The 6,126-nt window shown below is 42.1% G+C and overlaps 1 non-coding gene across 1 annotated transcript; it reads left to right on the forward strand.

The window, feature by feature from the left end:
• Positions 1–5,131: 5,131 nt before the first annotated feature.
• On the forward strand, positions 5,132–5,238 carry LOC116114907. Its single transcript, XR_004125604.1, has one exon. It is a non-coding gene; the product is annotated as a small nucleolar RNA R71 (small nucleolar RNA).
• Positions 5,239–6,126: the final 888 nt, after the last annotated feature.

Consider the following 6,126-nt stretch of genomic DNA (forward strand, 5'->3'; position numbering starts at 1 on the left):
AAGAAGGATCTTCGCCGCCGAAGTTCATCGTTCATGAACCCTAAAAAAAAATCCCTAGGTTTCGCCTCGGCGAAGACAAATCTCTCGCCGGGGCGAAATCTTCCCAAGAGCACAGGCTTACCTCGCCTCAGCGAAGAAAATTTCTTCACCGCGCGAAATGCCTTAGCCAATTTTTCAGCAACGTACTTCCTTTTCTTCGCCGCTGGACTACAATTACTTCGCCTCGGCGAAATTTCCAGGAGCTAACCTGGTTTTCTTCATGTCTCTTCGCCGCGGCTCTGGAAATTTTCTATACCTTCCTTTGGCTCAAACTTCACCTAAACACCCAAAACAAAAAACATCAATTTTAAACAACTGAAAATGAAATAAATAAACTTGAACAACTAAAATTAACCAAAAAGCTAAAAACACTTGGGTTGCTTCCCAAGAAGCGCTTGTTTATAGTCGAAGGCTTGACTCTCTCCATCATTTAGGTTGGAATTTCAAGTCGGATTGGGTGAACTTGCAACTCATCACCCCCCAATGTATGGCTTCAACCTCTGTCCTTAATCGTGAAAGTGCCCTTTTCCTCATGTGTGACTTTCCACTGCCCGGATGCATGTATCTTCGTAATAGTGAATGGTCCGACCATCGAGACTTAAGTTTTCTGGGGAAAAGCCTAAATCTGAGTTACAACAATCTTTCTGTCCAACTTCAAAAACCTTGACCCGGATGTGCTGTCGTGCCACCTTTTAGTCTTCTCTTTATAATTCCGGGCATTTTCATATGCTTCAAGACGAAACTCATCAAGCTCGTTCAAATTCAGCATTCTCTCCTCTCCTGCGGCTTTCAAGTCCATGTTCAATTGCTTGCGCGCCCAGTATGCCTTATGTTCAAGTTCAACCGGCAAGTGGCACGTTTTCCCATAAACCAATCTAAACGGAGACATACCAATTGGGGTTTTGAAGGCAGTGCTATAGCCCATAAAGCATCGTCCAACTTCCGTGACCAATCCTTCCTCGAGGCATTACTTTTTTTCTAAAATTCCCTTAAGTTTCTCTATTCGACAGTTCCACTTGCCCGCTCGTTTGTGGATGGTAGGTGTTGCAACTCTATGGTAACTCCATACTTACTCAGCAATGCTCCATTGCTATTGCAAAAATGCGATCCTCCATCACTAGGATTGCTCGTGGTACACCAAACCTTGAGAAAATATCTTCCTCCCGAAAGTAATCACCACCCTAGCATCATTAGTTGGCAATGCAACTGCCTCAACCCATTTCGACACATAATCCACCGCTACTAAGATATACATGTTCCCAAAGAACTTGAAAGGACCCATGAATCTATCCCCCACACGTCAAAAATTTCAACCACCAGGATGTTCAACGGCATTTCATCTCTTTTTGAAATATTTCCCATCCGTTGACATTGGTCACACTCCTGAATCATCCGGAAGGAATCCTTAAAGAGGTTGCCAATAAACCCAGATTGTAGCCCCTTGCTGCTGTTCTAGCTCCCCAAAATGGCCACCACTTCCTTCTCATGACAATGCCTTAAAATGCTCTCCATTTCTTCCTCCGGGACACATCTCCGTATCATTTGATCCGTACAGTGCCTGTACAGGAACGGCTCTTCCCAAAAGTAGTATTTTAATCAGAGAAAATTTCCTCTTCTGTTGAAATGTCATACCACTTGGGAGCACCCTTGATGATAGATAATTTGCAAAGTCCGCATACCATGGTGCTTCTTCCACTCTCTCAGCTCTCATCTGGAAATGTTTCTGAAATTGGCATTTCCAACTCATTTCCCTCTATTGGTCTCTCAATTCTCGACAAATGTCAGCTACCACATTTTTCGACCCCTTCTTGTCTCGAATCTCTAACTCAACTCTTGAATTAGTAGAATCCATCTTATCAACCGAGGTTTTGCTTCTTGTTTCGCCAGTAGGTGTCTGAGTGCTGAATGGTCCTGTAAACGATCACCTTCGCACCTAATAAGTAAGAACGAAATTTGTCAAAAGCAAACACAACAGCCAATAATCTTTCATGTGGTGGGTAATTCAGTTGTGCATCAACGAGTGTCTTGCTAGCATACTGAATTACATGCAACACTTTATTTTTTTCTGTCCTAATACTACCCTAAAGCAAAGTCACTACATCACACATTAGTTCAAAGGGCAGTCCCCAATCGGAACTGCAATAATAGGTGTCAGATACTAGTAATTTTTTCAAAGTTAGGAAACATGCATGCAATCATCATTAAAATCAAAAATAACATCTTTATTTAATAAATTGCAAAGGTTTTTAGAGATCTTTGAAAATCCTTTGAAGCGTCTGTAAAACCCCGCATGCCCAAGAAACTTCGGACTGCTTTGACATTTATGGTGGTGGTAGCTTCTCAATCACTTCTGTCTTTGCCCGATCAACTTCAATCCCATCCTTGGAAATCCTATGCCTGAGCACTATTCCCCTTGGACCATGAAGTGACTTTCTCCCAATATCAGCACCAAATTTGTTTCCTTACACCGCTGCAAAACAAGAGACAAATTTGTTAGACAGTTATCAAATGATGATCCGAAAACTGAGAAGTCATCCATGAAAACTCTATGTAATTTTTCCACCATGTCCCCAAAGATTGACATCATGCATCTTGGAATGTTGCTGGTGCATTGCATAACCCAAACGGCATTCTTCGGTAAGCAAAGGTGCCGTAGGGGCAAGTGAAGGTCGTTTTCTCTTGATCCTCCGGAGCGATGGCAATTTGTTATATCCTGAATAGCCATCCAGGAAGCAATAATATACATGTCCTGCCAACCTCTCTACATCTGATCAATGAAGGCCAATGGAAAATGATCCTTCCTTATCACCTCGTTCAGTTGGTAATCAATGCACACTCTCCAACCCGTTACCGTCCTTGTGGAATCAACTCATTACTCTCATTCTTCACAACAATGATCCCTCCTTTCTTTGGAACAACTTGTACGGGCTCACCCATGGACTATCGAAAATCGGATAGATGATCCCCGCATCTAAGAGTTTCCCCCTCCTTTCTCACCACTTCCTTCATTGAAGGATTCAATCTCCGTTGTGTTGTACCTCGGCTTAAAGTCATCCTCCATGAGAATCTTATGCATGCAAAATGAGGGTGAGATACCTCTAATGTCCGTAATGTCCATCCAATTGCTAGTCATGTTCCCTCCACCTCTAATCAACCTCTCTTCCTCTAAGGCATTCAATCTGCACTATTATCACCGGAAAAGTTTTCGAGTCTCCAGATAGACATATTTGAGGTGAGGTGGTAAGGGTTTCGCTCAAGCCTTGGAGCTTCTTTATTATTTTCCTTGCCCTCTCTTTGTCAAAATCAAACTCCTCAAATTCTGCATCTTGACTCTCCTATCGGTTGAAGTGCTTCTAACATTCTAGCACAATCGTTCCTTGTTGATTCTTCTACCTCTACCGTTTTCGATTTGGCTATACACCGCTAAGGTAATTCTGGGATGTTTTCTTCCATGACTCTACAACAGTTCTTCCACCACATCCAAACTAAAACATGAATCCACTTCCACGGAAACTTCATTGCATCAAACACATTAAAAGTTACGTTTTCATCTTGAACCCTTACAGCAACTTTCCTTCCTGCACATCAATCAGTGCTCTCCCTGGGCCAAGAATGGTCGGCCCAAAATAGAGGATCTCCTTATCCTCTTCCTGTCCAGCACTCAAAGTCCGCTGGAAAAATTATCTTCCCCACCTTCACTAATACATCTTCAACTATCCCCCTCGGTGCTTTTCGACGATCCGCTAGTTGCAACGACTTTTCGTTGGCTTCACTTCACCAATCCCTAATCTCCTGAAAACAGAAAAGGCATCAAATTTATACTAGCTCTTAAATCACATAGCACACGATCAAAAGTAATATCCCCTATACACAAGGAATAGTAAACTCCCTGGATCTTTGAGCTTCGGGGGTAATTTCTTCTGGAGGATTGCATGCACCTCTTCAGTTGCATCACCGTTTCCTCATCTTCTAATTTCCTTTTGTTTGAAAGGATTTCCTTCAGAACTTCGCATAACTCGGCATTTGCTGTAATGCATCTGCAAAAGGAATGTTAATAGCAATTTTTAAAAATTTCAATGAACTTCGAAAATTGCTTATCCTGATTCTTCTTCTTCAATCTCTGAGGAAAAGCACGGGGGGTGTGTGTGCTAATTCTGGTGGTATCTCAGGGATGGCAATTTCCTTCTCTTTTGCCTTTCATCCTCTTTCTGTTCTCTTCTCCAACACGGAATTCTCTTCACAATTAACTCTTCATTAATACTCTCTTCAAACTCTCTTCCTTTCCGGGTTCTCCACCTCTTGGTAGTGTGGCCTACCTCTTCCAAAACTGTCCCACTTCTCAAATTATGGCATTTGCCTGTTCACGTGGGTTGGTCACTGTGTTGCTCGGTAGAGAACCCTGTGGTCTATCATTCAGCTTCTCGGCCAATTGGCCCATCTGTCCTCAACATTCTGAATGGACGCCCCTTGATTTCTAAAGTTTGTCCTCGTTTCATTCATGAACCCTGTAGTCTCTTGCATAATTTACCGAACATATCCTCCAACTTCCACTCTTTATCTCCCGGTTATATCACCCCTCGGGTTTATTTTGAACTTGCCTCTGGTTCCATTGGTTACCTTGTTGATTCTGATTTCCCTAAGCCAGATTCGGATGATTTCTCCACCCAGGTTATGTGTTGGAGAACGGGTTGTTCGGTTGTCTTTGATTCCCTGCCAAGTGTTCACTTGCTCCGTTGATGAAGATGAAGGGGCAAATGTGTTTCCAACTTGGCACTCGCTGCTCACATGTTTCCTGCACAAAAATCACATGTTAATTGAGGTGCTTGTATGAATTTACCTGCATAGTTCCCAACTGTTTTTGGAGTGCAGTGAGTTGGGCTGAGATGCGTGAAAGCATCTACTTCATGAGACCCTAAGATTTCCTCGTTGTACTCTCTCATTCGGTCTTTGATTTTGTTGTTTGCCAAAACCTCAAGCAACTCATACCCTCCTCTGGTGTCTTATTCTGCAAAGCCCCTCCTGAAGCTGCATCAACCATGGTTTGCACGTTACCCATCAAACCTTATAGAAGTTTGGACTTGAAGCCAAACGCAAACCATGATGTGGGCACTTCCTCATTAATTCCTTGTATCTTTCCCATGCCTCGTACAACGACTCGGCATCATCTTGGAGAAATGATGTGATATCATTTCTCAATTTCTCTGACTTCGCTGGAGGAAAGAACTTGGTCAAGAATTTTTGTGCCAGACCATTCCATGTTGTTATCGTTCCGGTGGTAATGCCATTAACCACCCTTTTGCTTTATCTCCCAATGGAATGGAATAAACGCAGCCTAATAGCATCATCCGACACTCCATTTGACTGAAGGTGTCGCGCATTTCCAGGAAATTTGCAATGTGCTGATTCGGATCCTCCTTCAAATCACCGTTGAATCTTACCGACTGGCTAGATCATCTGGATGATTGCCTTTTGATCTCGAAGTTGTTTGCTTGTACTGTAGGTCTAGTAATACTTGACCCACTTCCATTCACTGTGGGAACTGAAAATTCCCTCAGTGTCCTATTTTCTTGTTCAGCCATTTCAACAACAACTTCTTCCGATTTTGCAGTAAGTGTATCTTTTCTCTTCTTTCTCTGTTAATCTTCTTACAGTCCTCTCAAGCTCAAGGTCAACAGGAACCACTGGTTGACGTCTTGCTCTTCGCATAAACTGAATGAACACAATTGAAAAAAGTGAAATCACACTCTAACAAAAATTAAAACTTCAATCTAGTTAAACTCAAGAAAAACCTAATGTTAACTTAAAAACGTCCCCGGCAACGGCAACAAAACTTGATGCGTGTTTACTAACATGCAAAACTAGCAAGTACACTAGTCGCTCCATAATAAAGTGATGGGTAGGATATCGTTCCCACAGGACTGTAGCAATCACTAAGTTTCCTAATGTTATCAAGTTGAAGTAATCGAATTCTTTGGATTGGTGGGAGCAAATTTTAATGAAAAGAAAACAAAACTGAAGTTAAACAAGAATTAATCTTAACTAAGAAAGCAAAATGAAACACAGAATATCAATTCAGTAAAACGGGTA

Source organism: Pistacia vera, unplaced genomic scaffold (assembly GCF_008641045.1).
Source record: "Pistacia vera cultivar Batoury unplaced genomic scaffold, PisVer_v2 Contig727, whole genome shotgun sequence".
NCBI classification, from domain to species: Eukaryota; Viridiplantae; Streptophyta; class Magnoliopsida; order Sapindales; family Anacardiaceae; genus Pistacia; species Pistacia vera.